This window comes from Jaculus jaculus, chromosome X (assembly GCF_020740685.1).
Source record: "Jaculus jaculus isolate mJacJac1 chromosome X, mJacJac1.mat.Y.cur, whole genome shotgun sequence".
In the NCBI taxonomy this organism is placed as follows: domain Eukaryota; kingdom Metazoa; phylum Chordata; class Mammalia; order Rodentia; family Dipodidae; genus Jaculus; species Jaculus jaculus.
In genome coordinates, this window is record NC_059125.1 from 123,628,030 (window position 1) to 123,642,061 (window position 14,032).

The following is a 14,032-nucleotide window of genomic DNA, read 5'->3' on the forward strand; positions in this document are numbered from 1 at the left end:
TGTATACATAACCCCACATTAATTACCAATGACCCCCACTGACCAGGGTCCTCAGTAGAATGAGGGCAGAGGAGAGGGCACATAAAATTGTAACTTAATGTCAATGTGACCAATTTCCAATATGTTCATATATTAAAGTTCTCATTAAAAATCTAAAAAGTAGTTCCCTAGATTTTCTTATCCTGTATATTTGTTTATTAGAATTTATTGGTCCATCTTTCCCATTGATCCAACCTCTTATAACTGGTAATATTTCTTTAATTTTATAATTAAACTGTTTTAGCTTTGACATATGAGTGAAAATCAACAGTACTTGTAATTTTGTATCTAATATTTTGCTTAATATAATATTCTTCAGCTCCACTCATGCTGTCAAAATGGCAGGATTTTATTATTTTTGCCACTGTATAATATCCATTCTATATGTGAACACTGCTTTATTCATTCATTTAACAGTTGGTATATATTAAGTTCTCTCTATTTTATGCCTATTGTAAACAGTGATGCAGTGAGTTTGTGAGCATACATGTCTTTTTGATATACTGATTTAATTTCATTTGTACATGTATTAAGTAGGGAAATTGTGAGATCATATGCTACTTTATTTTATGTTTTTGAGGAACCTCAATACTCTTAGTTACTGTGTTGCTGTAATGAGATGTCTGGCCAAAACAACTTAAGAAAGAAATTGTTTATTTTGGCCCACAGTTTGATGGTATAGTCCATCTTGTCTGGATTAGATATGTTGACAGGTACATGGAGGGGATAGTCACATTCAATCTACAGTCAGGATGCAGAAAGTGATGAATGATGATATTCAACTTACTTTCTCTTTCTTATGAAGTTCAGGACCACAGCCCATGAAATGGTGCTATCCATATGTAAGATGAGTCTTCCATCATTAATTAACCTAATCTGAAAACTCCCTCACTATAAATGCCCAGAGGTCTGTCTCCTACATAATTGTAGAGCCTATAAAATTGACAATCAATATTAACTATAATAAATGTTTTATACAGTAGTTAAATTCAATTACATTTCCATAAACAGTGGCAAACATTTCCTTATCTTCACATCCATACTAGCAATTAATAGCTTCAGTCATTTTTTTATTTTAATTTTTTGGGGGGTAGGGTTTCATTCTAGCATAGGCTAACTTGGAATTCACTTTGTAGCTCCAGGGTGACTGTGAACTCATAGAGATCCTCCTACCTCAGCATTTCAAGTGCTGGGATTAGAGCATGTGCCACTAAGCCCAGCATTTTAGTCACTTTAATAATAGCTGTTGCTACTGGCATATGGTGGGATCATAAACTAATTCAATGGCTACGTAAATCTGCATGCAATAGTCAAAAATCTAAAAACAGAGTTAGCATATGTCCCAATTATATCATTTCTGTGTATATACTGGAAGAATTTTTTCAACACCCACAGTGATACTTACAGATATATGTTTATTGTGGCAGTGTTCATTATAATTAAGTTATGAAATCAGCCTAGTGTCAGGAAACTGTTGAATGGACTAAGAACACATGACATATATACACAAAAAGGGCTTTATTGAGATATAAATTTAAAAGGTTACATCATTTCTTCATGGGAAAATGGATCCAACTGTAGATCATCACATTAAATAAAACAAGCCAGATTCAAAATGAAAATATTACAAGTGTTCTATTTGTGGATCCTAGAGTATACATAGCTAACCAAAGTACAATAGTTCATCCCTAGTAAACTATTTCCTCCAACTAGGTTTCACCTATTATAGTTTCTATTACTTCCAAAAATATCATACACATATATATATGAATATATATACATATATTCATATATATATGTATATATATGTTCATATATATATATATATATATATATATATATATATATATACACATATACTATATGCAAGTGGAGAGTGGAGGATATGGGATGAATATTATCAAAATACATGATATAATTGAAATTGTATAATGTAACCTATCATTGCAAACAGTGAATATGTGCTAATTATAGAATAATGTTCAAAGTTTAAACACTATTAGTAATCAATATAAAAATTAACCAAGGATATGGAAAAATAGAAGACTTTCATACCATTACAAAACAGCTATACCAAATTACTTATAAGATATATTATTATACAATAGCAAAATAACATGTTTTTTTCTAAAATTTGTATAGCATATTTTCCATGAATAACTTTGGCTAAAAATCAAATTTAAATGCACTTAAAATGTTGAATTATTAAAAATATCTTTAATAAAATATGTAATAAAATAAATGAGAAATTTGATTAAGAGCTGTGCAAAAAATTAACTATAGGTACAAAATTTGGCTGTGATTTGTATACAAATAAAATATATTAATTTAAAATTCCATTATCTCCATCATAACTTTCTAGCCATATCTTTGGCTCTGATGGCCTCCTAAAGGTTTCCATTTCTTCATTCCCCTCTATACAAGAATGCACATCTAGTAAAAATACATGCAATGTTACCCATTTTTTTTCTCTTATCATGTCTAGTCTCTCTTCTCTTATGGTAATTGAATTTGTGTCCTAAGATGTACATGCAGTGTTAGAGTATGAGCATTATTTTGGAGAAATTATTACTTGTAGTGTAGTTATCTTATTTTAATTGTGCATCATAAGTGACATATATCTGATTCCAAAATGCGTTATATTTTCATAGAAATAGTCATGCAGAATAATAAAGTATATAAAAAAAGATTATCGAATTTTGCCTGGAGCCAATAAACATAGGAATCCCAGTTATATGTATTTAATTATGTCTGATCTTGAATTCAATATTGTTGATTCCCAATACCCATGCAGACCCAAATATCAGTGTTCCATGCATCTGGAGTTCATTTGCACTGGATTGAGGCCCTAACACAACCATTCTCACTTAGAGCCACCATCAATACTGACAAACTGTGCTGATATGTTTAATGTTTGTGATAAAAGAAGTATTTTACCTCTCTTTTCTTATACCTTCAAACCACATTATTCTACTCTATCCATGAGAGCAAATCAGACAACTCCCAAATGAATAGCCTTCTCTGAAATAACTAAGCAGTACTTCTCAAAATTGTAAAGGTCATTAAAAATATCTGAGAGACTCTCTTAGCCAAGAGGTTAATGAACTCATTTGATGACTAAATACTATGTGGTAGCCTAGATGGGAACCTGTAATAGAAAAGGACCATTACATAGATAGATAGATAGATAGATAGATAGATAGATAGATAGATAGATAGATAGATGGACAGATGGTAGGCAGATTTGTAGAAATATGTCAATCATATTACTATTCCTGTAAAAAAAAATGATGGAATTCCATCCTTCTTTTATATATCAAGAAAATAATGTAGTTTATTTTCACAAAATCACATGCAGAATAACTGGTAAAATAAAGCCTGGATTAGTAAGAAGCCCAGGTTCATTTTACCTTAAACCGAGGCCTTTTCTAGGAAGTTATTTTTTGTGTTTAAAATGAAATATTATTAAATGTATGGTTATTCTAAAATAATTTCATCATTATCAATACATATATGGATTTCACAGTCTTCTTTGAAATGTATTTATATTTTGATTTAAGAGTTGGAATAGACTTCCTAAATAAAACCCCAGTAGCTCAGGAATATAAACAATCATTTAACCATTGGGATCTCAGAAAGCTGAAAAGTTTTTTCACAGATAAACATAATAAGCAGAACCAATAGATTACCACAGAATGGGAGAAATTTTTTGCCAGCTATACAACTGACATAGGCCTAATTTCTAGAGCCTACAAAGAACTCAAAAACCTAAACAATAAAGAATCAAACAACCTACTCAGAAAGTGGGGCATATAGAAGAATAGGGAGCTCTCAGTGGAAGAAACAAAAACAGCAAAAACACATTTTAAAAACTGTTCAACATTCCTGTCAGGGAAATGATTAAAACAACTGTGAAATTCTACCTTGCCCTTGTAAGGATAGGAAATATTTAAAAAAAAACTAAATGAAAACAAATTTTAGAAATGACATTGAGAGATAGGAAAACTCATTCACTGTTGGTGGGAATGTAAGATGGTGCAACCACTATGGAAAGAAATATGGAGGTTCCTAAAATGGTTTACTGTAGAGTTACCAACAAATCCAGTTATTCCATACTGGGAATTTACCCTAAAAGCTCCAAGCCTCAGTTCAGAAATACTTTCTCAACTATGTTTATAGCTGCCCAATTCATAATAGCTAAGAATTGGAACCAACCCATATGTCCATCATTGGACTAATGGATTACCAAGCTTTGGTATATCTACATGATAGAATTCTACTCAGGAGTTAGAAAAAATGATACAATGAAATTTGTAGAAAAATAATTGAACTTGGAACAGATTATTCTCAGCAAACTCACCCAATCACAGAAAGACAATCATTTCATGGTCTCACTCATCTGTGGCTCCTAACCTGGGTCATTCCAAGATGCCAACATACCTAATAGTCATCTTGAGGACAAAACTGATAGGGAGGGTGGGGTGGAGGTAAATGGAAGGGTGGAAGAGACACAAAACTGGACCCAAATGTAACTGGTACCACAAAACCCTATATCCTCAAAGACAGACTAAAAGGTTGAATATTCATCAGGTCTTTCGAGGAACCACCTGAATCAAAGGGCTCTAGAGAGGGTCTGATGAAGATGAACCTTAATTTTCTCCTCTCTCTCTCTCTCTCTCCTTTTCTCCTTTTTATATTTCCCTTTCATATTACCTCTCTTTTTCTTCCTTATTTTCCTTTTGCACTGCCTGTAACTCCATGTTTCTGGATGTAGTTAACAGCCACATTGTGCTGTTTTTAGAGAGACCTACAGGTTTCTCAAAAGAAGACAGACTTCAGTCAGAGTACTTGTTTACTCACCAAAGGTTAATAGTAAGACCCTACTGCCAAAGATAATGTATGCTGTTGGTACAGAACATGGAGAGACTTGGCTGGAATCTGGAAGAGAACCAGTTCCCAGACAGTTAGCTACTGGGGAAAATGGCCAACATCTGTTCAAGCAACTTAATGTCTAAGCTACTCCGTAGAAAACAAGCTGATGTGAAGTTCACCCAATTGCAATAGTGACATAAAGCCATGACAATTGCTCTTGGATTGGCTAACAGATCTTCTCAGTGGAAAATAACCCATAGCTGGAACTGGGAAACAAGTTAGAATCATATCCAAACAATGAGTCCTCTCTCCAATATCAAGCTCCCAACAATCTTGGACTGCAAGAGGGCCAACACATATTTAATTCTCCCTAAACTAACAGTGGTTATCCCATATATCAGGTGCTGAGTTCACTCTCTGTCAGAGAATCTGCTTCTTTTATTTTTCCCAGATGGATGCAAAATCTGAAGAGAGAATCAGCCTATCACACTTTGCAAGGAACCCATCTGAAACCATAGAGTAACTGGGGAAATTTGTAAGAGTACTGCTTTCTTGGTGAACCTGGTACCAGCACAACGGTGAAGGAGATAGACACAAAGGGCACTCAACTCCTACCAAATCAGAGATCCAGAGACACAGAGGCTCTCATGAGCCCATCACTGAAGTAGACCTAAAATGAACCCAACTTGGCTCAGGGAAATTCGTGGAAGAGGGGGCGGAAAGATTGATAGAGCCACAAGTTGGGACATTACACACCTAGATATTGCCTCTTCCCCATAACTTATGGCTACCACCACAATGCAGCACCTACAATACCCATGGGAATAACCCTATCCCCAATGAGGAAATTCCCTTTGGGGGGACAGGGATGAGGGTAAGCATGGTACCAACCTGTGCTGTTTACACACTGAGTATGTCCATAACATCTGAGCATCTATCATCTGTTTTTAGTTCTCACAGGTTTTTTAATGTCTTTAAGGAAATTGTTAAGATATCCGAGCCTCAGTCATTCTACTTTCTTAGAAAGAAAGGTTAATATTTTCCTAAAATTGTCCAAGTAATTGGGATAAAATTAAATAACTGACATAAAAATTCTCTCACATAGAATTTCTGTATTATTTTAGCAAAGATTATTCAGTTACTTTTGAGAAAGAGATTCAATCATTGAATGTGGTAATAAGAATACTTAGACTCAATTTATTAAAATACAAAATGAACAATGTATGTCCTAATTTTATGACTTCAGAGTCAAAGGCTCTAACCTCTAAGCCATTTTCCGCTTATGTCCTAATTTTATGATAACTTTTGGTAGTTGTCTTCTTTATTTTATTAAAGTGTGCAATGAGGCAAGCAATCTATTCTTTTTATTAGTATGACTTCTGGAAGAGAGTTGCCCACTTTTTTGGATGAATTTGCAAACAAGAGAAAGGCCTGATACCTAGCAACTACAAGTTGATATAATGCTTACTGTAACATAAATGACAAAGTGTCAGTGATGACTGTGATGACAAATGACAACATGCATATTAATAAGCACTAGATGACATTCAATCACTGTCCAATATTCTTAGTCACATTGAAGGACAATACAATCTTCAAATGCAGAACCCATAGGAGAAGTGTGACTGTCATGAAACAACTTTATATAACTTAGAAAATCAGCAGAAAGCTGGCAAGGTTATCCCTACCTTCATGGAGTGGTGAATGGCACTGCATAATTTTTGTATCCATATTAAAGGACAACAACAATGCCCTCCAAATGAATGTTTAGAAGCCATATCTAAGGTATCATCAGTTTAGGAATTTTAGCTGAATTTAGTAACAAATAAAATTTGAAATTTATGATTGTGCATGCTTTATGTGTCTATACCCATCTAACCACTCCTCCCCTCTTCATTCTGAAACTATGCAGTTATTTGACTGATTTGTTTGTTTGGTTGATTAATCAATAATGTCAGTGTAGTAAATCTAGTAATAATTTATGGTATCCTTATTATTAATTCACTTATGTTATTTAAGACATACATATGTATATGGATATATTCATACAAATAGATGTATCATGTTGTTAACAAATTTTAGATTTCAAATGTCCAGAACATTTATGATATCCAACCAATTTATATTTTACAGGACTTTTTAATCTTCTTTTACAGAGAGAATGCTAGATATTTACTAAGGAAATCATTTTCAACATATAATCAAACCAAATAATGTTTGTTCATAATACTCAGTGATACAACATGGAAGCCCTGAGGTGGACAGTCAAGTCCAAAAGCTTATTTTTCATCAGTGTTGGAAATAGAGATTCCCTGAGGCAGTGAATAAATGAGTAATAGTGTTGGGTGTTACAGTAACAAAGTTATTCAACATGTATCATGAAGTCAATATGAAAATTCATCAAAAAGCCTGTTTATGTGACTGAGATTGAATATAAATGTGCATAGAAAACTTACTCCTTTAGCTTTGGTGTTCATTAATTCCTTTTCTATAGAATATCAATATTATTTCTAAATAGGCAACAGCAATCTGTGTTGCATGTAGATGGCTGTTACTGAATTGTGAGAGTTTGAATGATTAGCATGAAACTAACTGTTTGAGTCCCTAACAGTAAGACCTCTTTTACAGGGTGGCATGTCACATGTGGTGGATCATGGAGTATAGCCCTAAGGTGTGTTTGGGAGCATATGTTAAGTACAGCCTAAGGTGTATGGAGAGCAATTTTGGAACTCTGGGTTTGTATTTACTGGCTTGGTTTTTCCTGCCTCTTTGATGATATTTCTCTGCTTATATCTATGAAAGTGAGCCAGCTTATTCCATTACTAATGGTGTTTCCCTGGATTCTGTAAGCCTGAAACAAACCCATTCCTCCCATAAGCTCTTAGTGATTGGTTGTTTGACATAGCAATGAGGAGCTAACTGCAATACAAATGTACTTTTTTGCTCATATTATTATGTTTTTATAATTATAAAAATAATTTATTTATGAGACAGAGAAAGAGGGAGAAAGAGAAAGAGAAAGAGAGAGAATGAATGGGTGTGCCAGGGCCTTTAGCCACTGCAAACAAAGTCCAGATGCATGTACCAATTTGTGCATCTGGTTTGATGTGGGTACTGGGGAACCAAATCCAGATTGTTAGGCTTTGCAGTCAAGTGCCTTGATAACTGAGTAATCTCTCAAGCCAGGTGTTAACTTTTTAAATTTATTTTTTTGTTATTTTTATTTATTTATTTGACAGTGACAGACAGAAAGAGAAAGAGGCAAAAAGAGAAAGATAATGGGCACACCAGGGCCTCTAGCCATTGCAAACGAACTCCAGACATGTGCACCCCTTTGTGCATCTGGCTAATGTGGGTCCTGGGGAATTGAGCCTCAAACTGGGGGTCCTTAGCCTTGACAGACAAGTGCTTAACTGCTAAGCCATCTCTCCAGCCCAGATTTTAACTTTTTATTGACAACTTCCATCAATATATTCAACTTCCCATGCTCATAATCCCCTCCTAGTACCCTCTTTTGTCATCTCTCCCCACCCTAAATTCATTGAATTCCTTATTCTTTTCAAACTTATCCCAGTTCTATTTGATGTCAAAATTGTCTTCTTCTGTTATAAAGGTCTTATATAGGTACCATCAGATACTGTGAATTTATGAATGCTATGGCCTCTTTTTGTGTCAAAGACAGAATTTCAAAGTACTGCTCCCCTTTTCTTTGGCGTTTACATTCTTTCTGCCACCTCTTCTGCAATGGTCCCTGAGTTTTAAGGGCTGTTGTAGAGATACCTCACTTAGTGCTCAACACTCAGTTGTCTATTCTCAGTTCTTTAATGAGTCTCCCCAGTGGTCACCATGATCTGAACAGAGAAGCTTCTCTAACTAAATGTGAGAATCAAGTTAATATATGGAAATAAGATAAATATTTAGTGGACAGTTTGGTGGGTATTGCAGTTACCTACTCAATCTGGACACAAAACACCTGACCAAGAGCAGCTTGTGGTAGGAAAGGGTTTATTTTGGTATACAGATTCAAGGGGAAGCTCCATCATGGCAGGGGTTAAGGACAGCATGAGCAGAGAGAGGCTGAATTTTACCTCCTGACTCACATCAGGTAGAAACTGTGTTAGGAGAGTGTGCTCAATACAGGCAAGGGGAAACTGGATATAAGAACCAATAGCTCACTCACAACAACACTCCTTCTCTAGTAAGACTCTAGTTCCTAAACTGCCATCAGCTATGGATCCTGCATTCAGAACATATGAGTTTATAGGGGACACCTAATTCAAACTACCATATTGGTCATAATATATCCAACCAAATATGTATTCTTATATGAATGACATAAGAATGTTGATACTCCTAATATAGTTATTCTGCAATTCAATGGTTAAGCAAAAATATAAATTTAAACTTCAAATTTGAAAATCCTGTTTTAAATCTCTCTTCTCCCCAAATTAGAACATATTTGTTCCATTTATAAAATTTACAAATTTTCTGTTTCTATAGTGATATTATGCTAATAATATGACTTGTGTATTTAAGATATAATCACCTGAATTTTATTTAATTTCATTATCTACTGTGTTTTAGAATAAAGTTCTGTGATTCCTTCTGGAAAAAAATGATGATATTAACTAAAACTCAATTTACCCTTATAGTTAAGAACTAACTTAAACATAATTTAGAAATAATTGCATCTTTTCTCCTTATTTATTTTAGCATAGTACACAAGTCTGATTGAATACCATCATAAACTACTTCAGACTTAATGATTTAAAAAATAAATTTGTATTTGTCGACTTTGGGAAGACCAGAATGAGTTGTCCTTAGGAAGAATTTCTCCAGTAGCCTCTCGCTTTGGCATGTTAACCAAAACCATCTGGTGAATTTTCTTTGCTTGTCCTCTCCTACTATATCTACTCGAATACTTACACTGACTAATCTAACTAGATTCTGACCATACAACCTCATTTAATTTTAGTTACTTTAATTAAAAGACTTTATTTCCAAATTCATTTACATTGGCATCAATATATGAGTCTGCAATGAGCCCAGTTCAGTGTACCACAAAGTACAGAACTGGATGTATAAAAAATAAACAATATATAATTGTCCACTAAATTAAATTTAAATAAATGAGTAGCCAATGTTTAATCTGTCAAATGTCTTTAACATTTAGACCTTTTTGTCAAAATAATTTGCATTTATTGTGTGTGTGTGTGTGTGTGCGAGAGAGAGAGAGAGAGAGAGAGAGAATGGGCATGCCAGGGCCTCATGTTACCACATATAAATTTCCTACAGTGAATTACTTTATGTGAGTGGCTTATTTTAAATGGGCACAGGGGAATTGAACTCAGGCACACAGACTGTTAAAGAAAGCACATTTAGGGCTGGAGAGATGGCTTAGCGGTTAAGCGCTTGCCTGTGAAGCCTAAGGACCCCGGTTTGAGGCTCGGTTCCCCAGGTCCCATATTAGCCAGATGCACAAGGGGGCGCACGCGTCTGGATTTCGTTTGCAGAGGCTGGAAGCCCTGGCGCGCCCATTCTCTCTCTCTCCCTCTATCTGTCTTTCTCTGTGTCTGTCGCTCTTAAATAAATAAATAAATAAAAATTAAAAAAAAAGAAAGCACATTTAATTACTGAGCCATCTTTCCAGTCCTTAACACATTTTTTTAAAAATATTTTTATTATTTTATTTGAGAGAGAAAGAGGTAGAGGTGGGGAGAGAGAGAATGAGAGAATGGGCATGCTGGGGCCCCTAGCTACTGCAAACAAACTCCAGATGCATGAGCCACCTTGTGCATCTGGCTTTTGTGGGCCTTGGGGAAATGAATCTGGGTCCTTTGACTTTACAATCAAGTGCCTTAACCACTAAGCAATCTCTCCAGCTCCTTAACACATTGTTTGGTAACAGATTATAAGTAGGAACTATTCACCTGGTACAAAATGCAAAAGAGAAGATTTTTAGTCAGACAATAAAATGTGTTTTCATGTGTAGGTGAGAGAAAGAGAGAGAAAGAGAAAGAGAGAGAAAGAGAGAGAAAGAGAGTGAAAGAGAGAGAAAGAGAGAGAGAGAGAGAGAAAGGGAAATGACTCAGGCTTTCAGCCATAAAAGAATTTTAAAATGTTGTAGAGAGGGAAAGAAGGCAGCCATATAAATTGAAATCAAGAATAATGTTTAATTTATTATTTTAAAATTTTAAAAGTTCACTAATAGTTTTGTTAAGGGAAAGGAGAGACTTCTCAGAAATTTCTGAGGACTCTTGAAAGCATTGAAATTGTAATGGGTCTTCAATACAAACTTAAAATCCCAGGCCTCCCCTACAAAAATAAACCACATTTATTCATTAGTAAAGACACCAGGTTGGAAATGAGCATAAGACGTTACAAAAGGTTCACCTAGAACCAAGAATAGGCTTATATATGGCATTCAGCCACTCAATTATAGTCATCACTAACCTCAGATATTCTGAATGAAATACTATTTTCAAGTAAAAAGTACACAATTTCCATGCTGTTAAAGCACCATGTATTCCTGAATCTATTATTTCTTATAAATTTTCTATAAGTCATCTATAAAAACTCAGTGATGTATAGAAAATAGCCAGGCAAAAACAGTATATCTAGCAATACACTGAGGCAAGGCCATTAGACTGCTACTAATCAGGGAGCTGAGATTAAACTAGACACATGTTTTCTAAATTCCGAAATATAAATTTTACTTAAATATCACACAGTCTTTGATCAAAATTGCCAAAATATAGATAAAGCAAATTCTGATCATTAAAGAAAACATGTGTACATATTCATGTAACTAAAATTTTAGTCTGAATTGTCCATCATGTAAAAGCAGGAGGCTGATATTTAAAAACTAAACTGTTCATCTGGAACTAGAGAATTACTGATCATTTCCATATGCTACCATGATAACTACACTGGAACAATATTTTCATTTTGCATATATTCCATTATGAGATCACTTGACAGAATAGGTGAGAAAGGATGAAATTTTATATCATAGAATGTTTTGCTTTTTGTAGAGCAATTATATCTGAGCCATCTATCAGATACAACTCAGATTTTTCTTTCCCCTTTTAGGAAATTTGATTTTATACAGAGACACCAATATTCTAAGTCAAAGAGTGTTGGATACTTGAAATTAGAATATAATATCCACCAGATAATAATACCCATATTAACAATAAACCACAAGCAAGGGGAAATTTGGAGCTCGGTTTAGAAAGTTTATCTATAGAGAAATGGATAGACTGTGTATATGCAGAGCCACGAGAACACAGAACAAATAGAACATAGTGAGAGTCTCACTTGCAATCTATGTTTTCATTAAGGCTATGATTCTGTAAACTATATTCTGGTGACTTGAAATACTACATGCTTATAACCTAGACATTTTAAAACTTCCCTGTAATTAGAACAGTTTTCAGTCTTATTCATATGTGTTTGTATATGTAAATAACTACCCTGGAAATGAAGATGCTTACATTGCATAGAAGAGAGTAACACAACTGTCAATTGTATGATGCAGAGCTTAGAATGAATGATGTGGACATTAAAATGATAGTGAATATATTCAAAAAGGTTTAGAGGTTGTAGTCATGTAACATTAACATAAACTTAATAAGTTAAATTATGAAAATGTGTTATTTAATCTTAACATAAATTTACATATAAAATGATTTAGAGGTCAGATAATTTTTTATAAATATTTTTAGTCCATTTTTTATTTATTTATTTGAGAGCGACAGACACAGAGAAAAAGACAGATAGAGGGAGAGAGAGAGAATGGGTGCGCCAGGGCCTCCAGCCACTGCAAACGAACTCCAGACGCGTGCGCTCCCTTGTGCATCTGGCTAACGTGGGATCTGGGGAACCAAGCCTCGAACCGGGATCCTTAGGCTTCACAGGCAAGCGCTTAACTGCTAAGCCATCTCTCCAGCCCTGGTCAGATCATTTTTTATTTTTGTTATCACAGCTGTATGGATGATAATTCTTACTTCATACAAAACTATGGAATAAGATTCATTCTTTCTATAAATGGTCATACTTAAGCTGCATTTCACCAGCAAAGAAAGAAGTGATATGACCTAAGTACTCATATTACAGTCAATGACTAGCTTGTTATATATTTGAATTTAATGTTTATTGAATAAGTGAAGTTCCTTAAAAATATAGATCACCATTTCCTTAATTTCTCCATCATTTGCATTTATAAGTTTGCATTGTGTTTCTGTTTATATGAATTCCTTCACAGAGAAGAAAAGTGTAGAGTCAAATTCTGTTAATCCTTTTTACATTCTGTCTTTAGATTTATACTTTTCCAAAACAAATGTTCCAAATGTATAAGTATCCAGGAAAGGTACCACTTATAACTGATTCCAATTGATAAAACTTTAACAAGTAGAGTGAGAGTAGAATATTATACATTTTTGAGAAAATAAGCAGTTATAAATTAATGATAAGAAGGGATCCTTAGGCTGAATCAAGGTCCTCTAGAACTTGAAGGCTTCGAGATAACTTGGTGTGAAATGTCTTGCATCACAGATAAGGAAAAGTGAGATTTATAAAATGTAAGGTATTGACTTTAGACTGTAATTTTGAATTTATGGAAAGTGCAGATGGTCCTTCAGTACCTTCTTGTTCTATAGGTCTTGTACAAACTTCTAAATCATTGTTGTGTGGTTGCTACAATGAACAATTTTGTCCATTGTTTTCCATCCTTCTCATTCTGATAAAACTTCAAGGACAATATGAGACATCTTGGTAAACTTTGGGAATGGAGACTCCACTAGGTATAAAAACATATTTGAAGAGTCACAAATAGCATCAAGAAGTTATGTAACTCAGGCTACTTGATTCTAGTGAATAAATACGCTTTTAAAACTACTATTTGCTTATTATTGTTATTGATGTAAAAAATAATGGGCTGTAGTAGATATTCTCATACATGTATATCATTGTACTTGCCTTATCTTCACCTCTCAATTCATCTTCCCCATCACCCTTCTTTCCTCACATTAGTTCTTTGCTTCCTATGCAATTCTGTAACGTCTGATTTAATATCATATATTTAAAAGTAGGGACTGGAAAATTCTAGTTAGTTTTCTAC